At 36.5% G+C, this 12728-nt stretch overlaps 1 protein-coding gene across 1 annotated transcript in view; it reads right to left on the reverse strand.

Annotated features, from left to right (window-relative positions):
* The window catches only part of LOC138934916 (aminopeptidase N-like), a 106919-nt gene that overhangs the window by 60803 nt on the left and 33388 nt on the right, over positions 1–12728 (reverse strand). The window lies entirely within an intron of this gene.

Here is a 12728-nt window from a genome sequence, read left to right on the forward strand (position 1 = left end):
AACTTCTAAGTTTTTCTACTATATGATATCTCTTCCTCGCTATTTTCTTTTCTGGAAATTGCATTTTGATAACTTCAGCCGCTTTGTGCATCGCAATGAAACGCGAGAAATATTCACTATCCTTTGCAAAGATCCTACATCCTCTATTACTTGCTACATGAAATAATTGCAGCCTATAACGCAAAACGAATTCCGTTCTTCCGCGTCTTTATCGTTCGATACGCACTCTTCGTACGCACGTCCGAACGCTAAACGTATAACGCACGAGTGACCGCGCGACTCCTCCTCGCAGTCAGATCGACGAGATGCGACGAAAGAAGATGAAAGAAGCTCTGAGAGAGAAAGAGAAAAAGAAAGGAGAGTGAGAGAGACCACGAGCGAATTCGCACTCTCACCGGAGATATATCAATCCGAGTACATATGAATCTCGCTGACAGGCTTAAGGCTCGCGGCACGAACGAGTCACGGACAGGTGCGATTCCCGTAACAGAGGTGCGATGTGCGTATATGTATACATACATATATGCGCGTATATATATGGTACGTGTACGCGTATACTCGCACGCATTATATTCGAGGCCCAGCGCATGTTGAATTAGGTGGAAAGGCAAACAAGACGCGTACGCCTCCTTTAGCGCGCTCTCCAACGATGGCTTAACCATTAATAAGTCGACCTGTGAATCGAGACTTTTCTTCTTATTTTTTCTTATTTTTTTCTTTGCATCGCGCGAATGAACATCCTCGTAAGTATTCGTTTCGATTCATCGCGATTCTATTCTTCGTTCGAAGAAATGAAAGACGCGAATGCAAATTGTATTAATTGAAGGAATGCTTTCCCTTTGTTCTTATTAAAATTAACATTGTAAATGTCAAATTATTTTTGCGGAAGTCTTGCTTAGAAAATTATATTTGACAGAATAATAATGTGTATAATTTACAAATCTTAATAATTTCCAAAATCTCTATTATTTACAATCACTGTTATTTGTGTTCAAAAAAAAAATATTATCATAATATTTAATCGTAACGTTATTTATCACATTATTTTTAAACTTCACGTCTTTTTACATATGTACATTTTAAACAAATTGTAAAATGATATTGCTTTATTTATCTATTAAATCAGCCGTCATTTCTCTGAAATATTCTATGTACACTTATCAAATAACATGACTATTTATCGCGTCAACCATGTAAGATCCGTTTAAATGTCACTTACAATTACTTATAATTATGGATTCAAATACTTTTGAAAGAATGACGTATGATGCATCGCACACAAAATTATAATTCAGAATTTGCCAAGGAGACCTTCCATCGACATACGAATAATTAATCGGAAATATTGCAAATACTATACAACCGACTATTTTAGCGCTAGATTACAGATATTCAGGATTCTTCACGCACTTTTGTCGCACGTGATCGGACGCGAATGTTCATCAGCGGAATCGCACGCATACAATCCACACATATGCAAAACGCAACGTAAGAATTTTTTTAAGATATACGAGCTTTTATACACTCGCGCAACGCCGGCCGGCTTCGACGACGTTGACACTAATTAATGCCGAGTCGCTCATTTGCATGCATGGAAACGATTTTTGCCGCGCTCGCGCTTATATCACGCCGGTATTAATTGCGAGAGTATATTAATCGGTTGAGAGAGAGAGAGAGAGAGAGAGAGAGAGAGACACGCGGCGAGAGGATATATGTATCTATGCGATTCGTAATACGAGAGCCACAATATTAATCGCCATCATTGTAAAATCAATCGATACCGATCGACAGATCGATCTGGCTCGATCGTTTATCGCCCGATTTATCATTAGATATCTTTGCGACGTCACTTAAATTTCGAATTTTCTTCGTGATTTTTCTTATCATCGAGCGATCGTCTGATCGACAGACGGCTGACTAGCTAGGGCGTAAGGAATTTAATTGATAGAAGTTAATCGGCGATGCACGTGGATCTCTTAAAACGTGCAATATCATCGCAACATTATATCGATTTATCACTGCCATTGTGGCGCATTTAATTAATCTTCGTTAAAGATGTTACATGTCTTGGTTCGCGTAATAACTTACAAGCACTTAGGCATCTAATGACCGGCGAAAATTGAAAACCGCCCTTACAGCGGTAATCATACTGTATGTAGGATCGATTAATTACTCGATATTTTAGAGTTGTCTTTTTTCCTCTAGAATAATATCTGATAATTTTCTCTAATAATATAGACAGAACATAATAATAATTTACATATTTTGACAATATTATAATAAAACATTTGTCATATGTCATCAAACATGATGAAATGCTTGTTGCATTTCACTCACATTAACGAAACAACGTTAACACAAACTGCAATATAAAGATGAAAGTAGACATACGTATATCCCTAACGATAATATATTGCTACGTCTAAGCAAGGTCGAGGTTCCAACAATATTTGGAAGTAACAAGCGGGGGTGTTTCTATTTCTGTCGCAACATGTCATCATCTAATAATACTTACTTTGATGTACTGCGCATCGTTCAACATTTAATAAATCCACATGTTCCTCTTTCAAAGCGACCCGGTTTGAAACCGAGCCGACTTGTTCGTTCACCGTGTAATCCTGTTGACACTCCGTCCAGATTTCAAAAGTTTTAAAGCTATACGGTTAAAGAAATTTGACGCTGAAATATTGCCGACTGCGTTCACATACGATCTAAATATTCGTCTTGATTTTATCGCGATTTCGATGCACAGATCAAATAATGCAACTATTTATGAACGAAATAATTTTTAACGCATTATTATTGCATTTCTTCTTATAAAAAGAAAAGTATTATTAAAATATCTTTTTTAATTTTACGCTGTTTCTTAAAGATTTTTATTAAAATCATTAGTTGTCAATCACCAAACTTCTAAGATAAATCTATACGATTTACAAGCGAACGTTTATATATAAAAAGAAAATTGAATTTACAAAAACAGTTATAACTTTCGATACTTTTGAGTAATCGACCTTATCGTTTTTAAGAATTGATAGATTAATATATTGTATATCATCGTTATTATATTATTATTCATAGCGTTAACGCAAATTTAAACATTTAGGAAAAAGCTTGTGTGATTCTCTCTTTCGCAGAATTCTTAAGTTTCAAATATCCACTATGTTTGTATTTAAAAGAGTTAACGTGATGTAATAAGATCACGCATACTATGTATCGCAATGTGAGAAATTGTGTAACTACGGAGACGGCATAACATCAAAGTATTCGAATAATTTGATTGCCGATGTCTTAATTGCCTTTAAGATCTTGGGATATCGGATGTGGTTTATAATCATAATGACAAGCAGCGATAATGAATAATATTGTGATAAGAAACTGTATTTTCCTGACAAGAAGAAAAAAAGAAAAGATAAAAAATCGATTCTTTTCATATATTTTGCTTGTCGGAGAATGCCGATGAAATTACGGTTAATGACAATCTCGAATCGATTAGTGGTAAATGAGGATGCGAGGAAATATCTTATATTGTTAGCAAATATATAACGACCGTAATTCTCGCGCAGAAACTGTCTTCTATCTTTTCGCGATGTAAAATCTCTCAATTCATTATTTTACTTTCCTTTATTAACTTCCTCTTAATTTTTCCTGTTCGCGATACTACGAGCTCTCATAGCCGATCAAGTCTTTCTGCCTCGCTCTTGGCCTCACATCCAATGAGATACGTATGAGAGAGGAGAGGGAGAAAGAGAGAGAAAGAGATAGAAAAAAAAATAGAGAAAGAGAGAGATTTTTTCCCGAAGAGGCAATTTACGGTAAAATTGCTCGGCGAGGCGTGAAGAATTTTGAGAGGCGTGCAACAAGTGGTTGGGTGCAACAAGTTATTGCCGACGACGCGTCTGGCTCTTTCCATGCCTCGTCTCGTACCTCCTCTGTTCGTATGACTCTCTCCTCGCATTTGTGCACATGGAGAGATGCGCGTGTTCTCGAATTCAACATGTTCCACGCGGTATATTTTGCGACAATCTCGTCGAAACTCGACAAAGATGCTCGATCTCTCGAAGAGGGTACTCTTATATAAAATCCGTTTAGTATATGTATAAGCAATCAGCGGACGATAGTAAACGGATACAGGTTCAGCAGCCTCTTATTGACAAAAAGATATTCGGATACAAATGTTATTTATTGTTTCTGGATCCGTGTGATTAGGAGAAACATAATATGTCAATTTAAGCCCACAAAAATATATTAAAAATATATCTATAAACTTGACATCTCTCTCCTATTCTCTGATAAAAGAAAAAAGAAAAAAAAAATTCAAACCCATAAACCAATTATACAAGTAAGAATTTAATTATCTCTTTTTGCCCTCTCTTTTTTTCGGAATAGAAAATTGTATTTAATATCTATTTATATCTAATTTTCTATCTCCTAATTTAATTTGTACCTCTATCTTTTGATATCGTATGATAAGAAAATTGTATTATAAAAGCTTTTCCGTTTATATAAATAATTAAATAAATGGATATGGACAAAGAATGTATCAATGTCAAAAGCGAGAGATATAACGCGAGAATAACGTCTGCGACGGCGATTGAAATATTCAAGATCGATGTACCCGATAATAAATCGTTTATTACTCTTCCTTTATACAAGTCAGTTGATTTACTTGACGCTCCGCGCTTGCCGTTACATCATCGGCGTCGCGGAATCGATGTCCAGCGACAATCGAATAACTACATGCGCCCGCTAATAATCTCCGCGGGCAATTGGACGATCGCCCTGGACAAGGTCCAACGCGACGCGCGTAGACTCGTACGCTTGAAATAGTAGCGAAGAATCGTCTCGTACGCGTCCGTGGTCTTCTCCACGTGCGTCTAAAGAGACGACGACCGCGAGCGGGGGAGTGGGGGGGAAAGGGGGATGGAGACACGGCAACATCCCGATCGAGCGGCTCTCTCTCTCCGCGGGATGAGCGATGATTGTAACGTTTCACGCGGTCCGTGCCGTTGCCGCGAAACGACATATACGTCGTCGTCGACGACGATGACGACGACGACGAGGGGCTAGAGCCGCGTGTCGGTCACGCCATTCCGCGATTGGCAAGACGAACGACAGGGTGGATAGACAAATGGGGAACGCCGCCGTTGGCCGACTCGCGTGGGTGGTAAGCTCGTCGCGTCGCGTCGCCCGTCTGAGCGGCTGTCTCGTTGCGTGACACGTGCAGAAATATTGTCCCTCTATTACGAAAGAGAAGAAGAGAGAGAGAGAGAGAGAGAGAGAGAGAGAGAGAGAAAGAGCGTGATCGCTTACGTAAGTCACAATCGAGTTGCACAAAATGCATCGAAACGTTTTTGTACGGTTGAGTGTTATGATGTACGATTGTTTATTTCCCCTGCCGATCCTCTTCCTTTAGAACGATCTTGGATCATATCAGCAAACTATAGTTATTCTAATAAAAATATGCGCAAAAATATAAAAATAAATAATATACGAGATACGATTATATGAGAACAAAATTAAGAGAGAGAGAGAGAGAGAGAGAGAGAGAGAGAGAGAGAGAGAGAGAGATTTTCATTGTCATGTTATTGCATTTAATAGGAAAAATTCATAATTTTTTTTTCCTTATTTTAGAGTCAAATTGTTGAGATCTTTTAATAAATGGAAGAAACGCATTAATTAGTCTCTATGACAAAATAAGCAGTAATCATATTTTATTCTTTTAATGATTTATCGAATCATCATGTAAGACGCAAATTGCTATAATTTTATCATCCAGCTGATAAATTATATATTTTTTTTTTTTAAATATGCCCACACAGGAGATTCGCCTAGCGATCGTGAAATCGATATTGCATGTTCAAATTAGTGTCGCGACAACCTCGCTTTCAACACCACGGCCGAGATACCTATTCTCAGATGACGGTGGCTCGTCTCAGTCAGCGATTACGTTAACCGGGTGCCGCTTACAGACCGATATCGCCGTCATCGACGAGGCGGCTCGGGTTGCGGCTAAAGTCGCATTTAAAGAGACAGCGGCATCGCGGACTTGCCAAAGGAATGCAATGGAGAAACTGTATCAGGCAAAACTACATCGATGCGGCGATGCCGCGGAATACTCGAGAGAGAGCAAATTTCTAATAGGCTCTGAAACGAGAACGTAACGAGCCAGGATCGGGCAAGGAAAATATTCGAGAAATTATTCAAGGGAAAAAGCGAAGAGGGGCATCTGCTTGTATTAAGGGAACAAGTTGTAAAAAAAGAAGAGCGTGGCCTCAAACGTAATCCTCGACAACACTCGCATTGTTCCGTTCACATGGAATATAATTTATGAGTTATGACGTTCCTCTTTCGAGAACACGTTACTCATCTCTCTCTCCCGTACTTGCTCGCCTAAACAAAGTAGTCAAATGAAACGAGTTTCTCCCGTGTCGGACATTGTCCCGCGACAAGTCGCGTTAGCAAGACAGTGGCTAATAAGCGCGCGACAGGATCACCGAAATCACTGTTCCGCTTGACAAGTTGGATGATGAGTGAGTCACACGCATTCACGCACGCACACGCGCGCGCATATAACTAATGTATGTAAATATACATACATAAGTACATGATGTATGTAATGCTACTGCGTTGTCCGACGACAAAGTGTCAAGTACCGCATAATTTCGTCGCGTGCGTGCGTGCGTGCCTGCGTATGAGATGCGCCTGCAACATAGTTCGCGAAATATCATAAATCCACCGAGATTCTCGGATAGTCATGTGAGAAATCCTTAAACAGACGACGATGCCATTGACGATCGTGGAATCGTCGGCGACGTCAACGCAACGTCGGGCAAAATATAATTGTCCACTGCACATAAAATATTCGGAATGTTTACAGCTCGGCGTGTGCGTCAATACGCATACATACGCAGTGCACATATATAGATGAATCCAGAAACGTAATGCTCCTACGTCAATTTGATCCAACGTCGTCATTAGTCCTCGCACTAAGAGAACAAACACGTGATATCTTACGCACATAGTTCTGAACCGCGGAGTAAAAAATAATTCTATCTTTACGCTCCTTTTTATTAAAAACACATTCATAAAAAAATTATATATTATTTTAGAATAAGATGAAATAAAAAAACATATTACCATAGAAAGTATTAATTTTGAATTATAATAAACTAAAGCATTATAATTGCCAGCTAATTGATAAATCCATTAATTTAACAATATATTTATCAATATATCTAACAATATATCTATTTTCATTATTAACTTTGTACAATATTTTTTGCGTCAAATTAATAACGTCTAAAATTTTGAATGAAAAATAACATTATTTAATAAACGAATTACCTGATGTATCTACTAATGCATCTATCGTTTAATCGAGCATGTATGTTCGACGAAACAATTATACGTTCTAATTAAATTTGACGTGAATTAATATTATGTATTTTATTAATAATTAGAATGTCGTAAACATGTGCATTGTGATTCTGCTGGTTACTGAAGAAGCAAGAGTAATAATGGAAAAGAGACGAAACAAAAAAACAGAGAGAAAGAGAGAGAGAGAGAGAGAGAGAGAGAGAGAGAGAGAGAGAGAGAGAGAGCAAGAAAGAGAAAGTTGTCTGTCACGCTGTCCGTCAGGAGGAATGTGGGGAGGTGACGAAGAAATAATAATAGCGACGATAATACATGGTTCAACTCTGAGTATCTGAACCGAATCGTCTTCCATCTCATGGTGAACGCCGTCACTTTTTCCTCAATTTCTCTCTCCATCTCTTCTACGCCTCTGTCTCTTCGATCTCCGTTCCCTCTTTCAATCTATTCTTATGTGTACGTTTGAAGTAGGTGGCCACGTGGCCACGAACAATAGTACACGTGTAACCATCATGCCAAACTGTCATGTTATCTCAAATAAAACAACGAAATATATTTCGACACCTCTCGCTATTTCCTATTCATTATAGTCGGAGGTCATTATTTGCGATTAACTTGATCAAAAGGGATGTTATCCGCAAATTATCGAACTTGATACAAACATTATCCTTGAGAAAAAATTTAATTATTTCGTTGAATTTTTTTGAAAAAGACTGATATGCGTATATATATATATATATATATATATATATATATGTATATTTGTATGTATTAAAGTTACGTAAACTTTTTATATTGTTCTCATTTCTCCTTTCGTTTATCATGAGATTTTATATGAGCATTCGAACAATGTTTTGCAAGTATCAGACAAGCCAAGTCGTCATGTCATATTTGTAGAAACAACAGCATTTATCTGCTTCGCGCGTATGTTTCTCTTTGATTCATATTTGTTCTCCAGACAAAGATTGCTTCAGAGCTTCTTCATTCAAAACGAATATTGTTAGTGTTTTGTACTATATTCATATTATCCAAGTTTTCAAAGATTTTTGTTATGTATGTTTCTTTCTTTCAATGCTAGATGGAAGATATATGCAATTTTATCAATTATCATTTTACCACTATGTATATCTTTATCGAAAAATGTATTTTTTTTTTTAATTATATAAATATAATATATAAAAGTAATATTCTTATGTATGTATGCAATATTGATTTAAAAATATTTTATTTTCACTTTCTAAAAATGCGAAGAAAGCAATCGACAAAAATAAAAGCATTTTTTTCGGCAACTTTGAAATACATTCGAATTGTTAATCGTTCTGTAATAATTAATTGACAATTTTATGAGCACGATCTTGACAAATATTAATTTATAACAATAGAAAATATAAGCCACAAAATATTCTGCTATGGAAAATTCCTCAAGAATCTCTCCTTGCATTGTTCGCTCTATTTAATAATTCTGAACATCACGCATTTTCAACGCATTTAAATTAATATGCATCTATCGATGTTGACGACCTACGCTTTGATCAGATAAATGGACATTTAGAATCATTGACATTACGTTTGGCATTAATAAACCCTAATCGAAACTGCCATCATTACCTACAAAACAGAGAGAATGTACGAAGATGATATGAACGCGTTACTAAGGGCATCGTATAGCACTACATATTCCTGAGAGACACAACGACGCCGGTTGAATCGAGACCCTAGAGGAAGACGACGAAGGCGACTACGACGACAACGACAGCGAAGCAGTAGACGACGACGAAGACCACGTCGACGCCTCATCCGCGGCGACAGCGCCTGACGTCGAGTATGCGAGGAGAACCGAAGAACTCTCGTGTGCTCAGTTATGTAACCACGCATGAAACTAATATATCAGAGTTGTCCGGCGTTTGTGGCAAACTTAGACCGCGCGTCTCGAGCCAAACTCTCCTTCTCTTTTTTTCTCCCTCATTCTCGATGTTTTTGGACAAACAAGAAATATCCGATGAAAAAAATTTAATAGTTATTGGGCTATTATTACACTTTTGCGTTTGTAAATGACGGTTATATTATATTTATACGCTTCTTTATGCACGATTATGTGCGATGCAATAAGCATATTCTTAAAAATCCATGAATGAGTCATATTCATTATTATTAATCGATTCAAAAACGTTTATTAATTAAATCAAAAATACGTTTTATTTAAATATATCGGTGGATAGAATTATGGTCGCCAGGCATAACGAGAAATTGCAGGAGACACCAATAAATAAGATTCCCGGACGATTTTGACAGAAGCCCGGAGAGAAGGAGAATTTTTTCGCATCCATACCGACGAAGAAGAGCGAGCATCTGTTGCTCCCAAAAAGTCCCGAAAAATCGCTCCAGACATGCCTTTTTCCGCTATTATTATACTTTTTTATTCTCCCGACTCGCGCCAGCCGATATTATTTGCATGAAATGTTATTCTTTTCTGCGACGAGCACGAGATGTTTAATCTAATAAAACAGCGGATTCGCGAAACATTATAGAATTTTAAAAAATAAAAAAAGGAAGCACGAGCATTCGCGTGTTATCCAAGCGAAATTATCGCAATTTATTCACAATGGCAAAAATCCGTTTCTAAAAAAGGCATGTAAAATCGATACTCGAAAGTCTCAAAGTTTATTGTTGTCGCTTTTCCGCGTTGTTCATTGGCTCTGTCATTGCGCTTACTTCGTGAGCGGCTGTTATTGCATATTTTGACAGTTATATTATTTCGTGTATATGTCGTTAAAAATGTTTAATGAGAAAGAATAAATGGCGCGCATTGTATTGTGTTAGTATAATAAATAATGAACTTAATAATTTTTAGATAAGGAAATAGAGCCTCTCTTAAGATTAAAATTATTCTTTCATATTTATCCGTAACTTTGAGTGATAAAGAAAGAAATCTTGTTAATGAAATATAGAGATAGTAAAGCATAATGTGAGGGAAGTACAATATATCAACAGGGTGGCGCGATTAATGAAATGTCAAATGTGCATCGAAAAATTATAAAGTTTTAGCTACAAGCACAAAAGAGTACAAAAAGTTTTAGTTTTAACTACGCGTGAGATCTATATTACATCGCCTTAGAACGTGCCATGAAGAATTTAAGACGTTACGACTACATTACATTATGTAGCAAACTATGTAATAGACTCACGTATTATATAATGCAATATTGTCCGTCTGCGAGGCGTTTACGTATCGCAGATAACACCGCCGTGATGTCTCGCGTTGCAACTTCCGTGCATATATTTCGAGTGTCGTACAGCATGCCGACGAGTTCAGAGAAACGCAAAAGTCGTCGCCGAGAGCGGCGAGATTGGCTCTCCCTTCCCGATTTTAGGGTGTGTCACCAATATATGACTGTTGTACAATTCGCGTGCAACGCGGATCACTGTATACATTCACGCATACGTGGCTAGAGACGTGCACGTCACCTTCATTGTCGATGAGACGTACGCATGACACAGGCGTGTGACGTATTACGTGCGTGAGATTTACCAACGACACTCACACGGTAGATGAACTGCGTGATACGATTGCCGGAGATGGTTGCAAATCATTTCCGGCCGACGTCCTCGGAAAATTTACGCGAATGGAATAATTTATTTATATGTTAATTAAAATTCGAAATATTTAGTCGATTGTACGAATTAAGAATGAATATTCTTGATATATGTATTCTTCTCGTTAGAAACTTCATGTATGTAATAATTATTTGAAATAATTATTTCGCTCGTCTTATGGATAGTTATTTCTGTAAATTAACTTTAGAAATGGATGATTTTTACTTTTGAAATAAATGTATATCTGTGTTGTCATCTTATTAAATATCTTTTTTACTACATATAATAATTTGACATTTAAAATATTATAAAAGAAAAGAAAGAATATTTAAAATAGTCAATGCAAATTTCAAAAGTTGAAACTCCAAATATTATTTTAAAAAGGAAAATTTCTGATAATTCTTTTAAAATTATTATCCGATTTAATAATTTCAATTCTCGTGTTTCAATTTAATATTTATATATATATATATATATATATTTACATAATTATTCTAAAAATTGCCTGAGAGAAAAAGTTTCAAATAATATTTAATTTGAATAGAATTATTTGAATAATTTCCAATAATCTGCACTTGAAATATATCCACCACTGAGAGAGAGATGCAACTAATCAACGAAGAATATCGTCGCATCGACGTCTTCATTCCACACGCGTGTTTAGTGAACACAATTGGTAACCGTGAAGACAATATAATTAACGTAGCATTGAATGATACGAATACGACAATGTCAGAGAATCTTCAGAGTTAGTAAACATCGCAGAGAAAATTCACCGACGACAGCACCCACATGGCAGACGCGCTTAACCGCGCGAAGCGCGCCGCGCCGTCCCGAAATAAACTATGTTAAATGGATCGTGGCCGCTTGGACAATGAGAACGTGAAGTCAATTAACTCGGTGTCACTGGAATCCATGAAACGATTTCCACTGATCGTTTGATGAAAGAGAACGTAGAGTTTCACGTAAAGCGGATCTCTTCTTGATAACAAGTATAGAATTGATATTACGAAGTGATTCTGATATCAGTATCATATCTAACTTTAAACTTGTAATTGTAAAGTAATATTGAATAAATTTCTCAATTTTATATAATTTATTATACAATAATTTGAAGAATTGCTAATATTTAACAGAAATTAAAGCGTATTTTTGTAAAGGAATCATGTTATATTAATGTAATATGTAATGCTCGATTGTCTCAGAAGATGTTTACTTTATAAAAGTGCCTCATTTAAAACTAAAACTTTTAGAATCTGACATTTCATGTACAATAATACAATGTAGCTTTTAGATACATATGGTGCATGTGTAATATGTATAATGTATATGTATAATGTATAATGTATATAAAAAAGTGTATATTATACGAGTATATAGAGTACGCCACAATATATGACCATATTATCCGCTTACCGAGAGAAGAGTTGAAGACACGTCGAAGGTAATATTGAAAATTAGCGTTGTAATAATGGCGAAACGTTTAGCGTAATTACCAGCTCATCAGCGCGATAACGTATCAACGCGTCGCCATTAACGGATTAACGCTATATTATATAAAAGTATCCGTTACGTGATGTGGTTTATATATATATAAAAAAAAGGAGACAGAGCAAAAACGCGCTAGGACGAAGCAATATATCTCGTTTGCAGAGTATATCTCGTTACGCAGAGTATATCTCGTTTAATCGATGGATCGTTACGTCGCGCTTAAATTTAGGGTAATCTGCGAAATTATAGATAAAAGATTTACACATCTGCAA

Source organism: Polyergus mexicanus, unplaced genomic scaffold, assembly GCF_030449975.1.
Source record: "Polyergus mexicanus isolate NDT 795.1 unplaced genomic scaffold, iyPolMexi1.0 SCAF_7, whole genome shotgun sequence".
NCBI classification, from domain to species: Eukaryota; Metazoa; Arthropoda; class Insecta; order Hymenoptera; family Formicidae; genus Polyergus; species Polyergus mexicanus.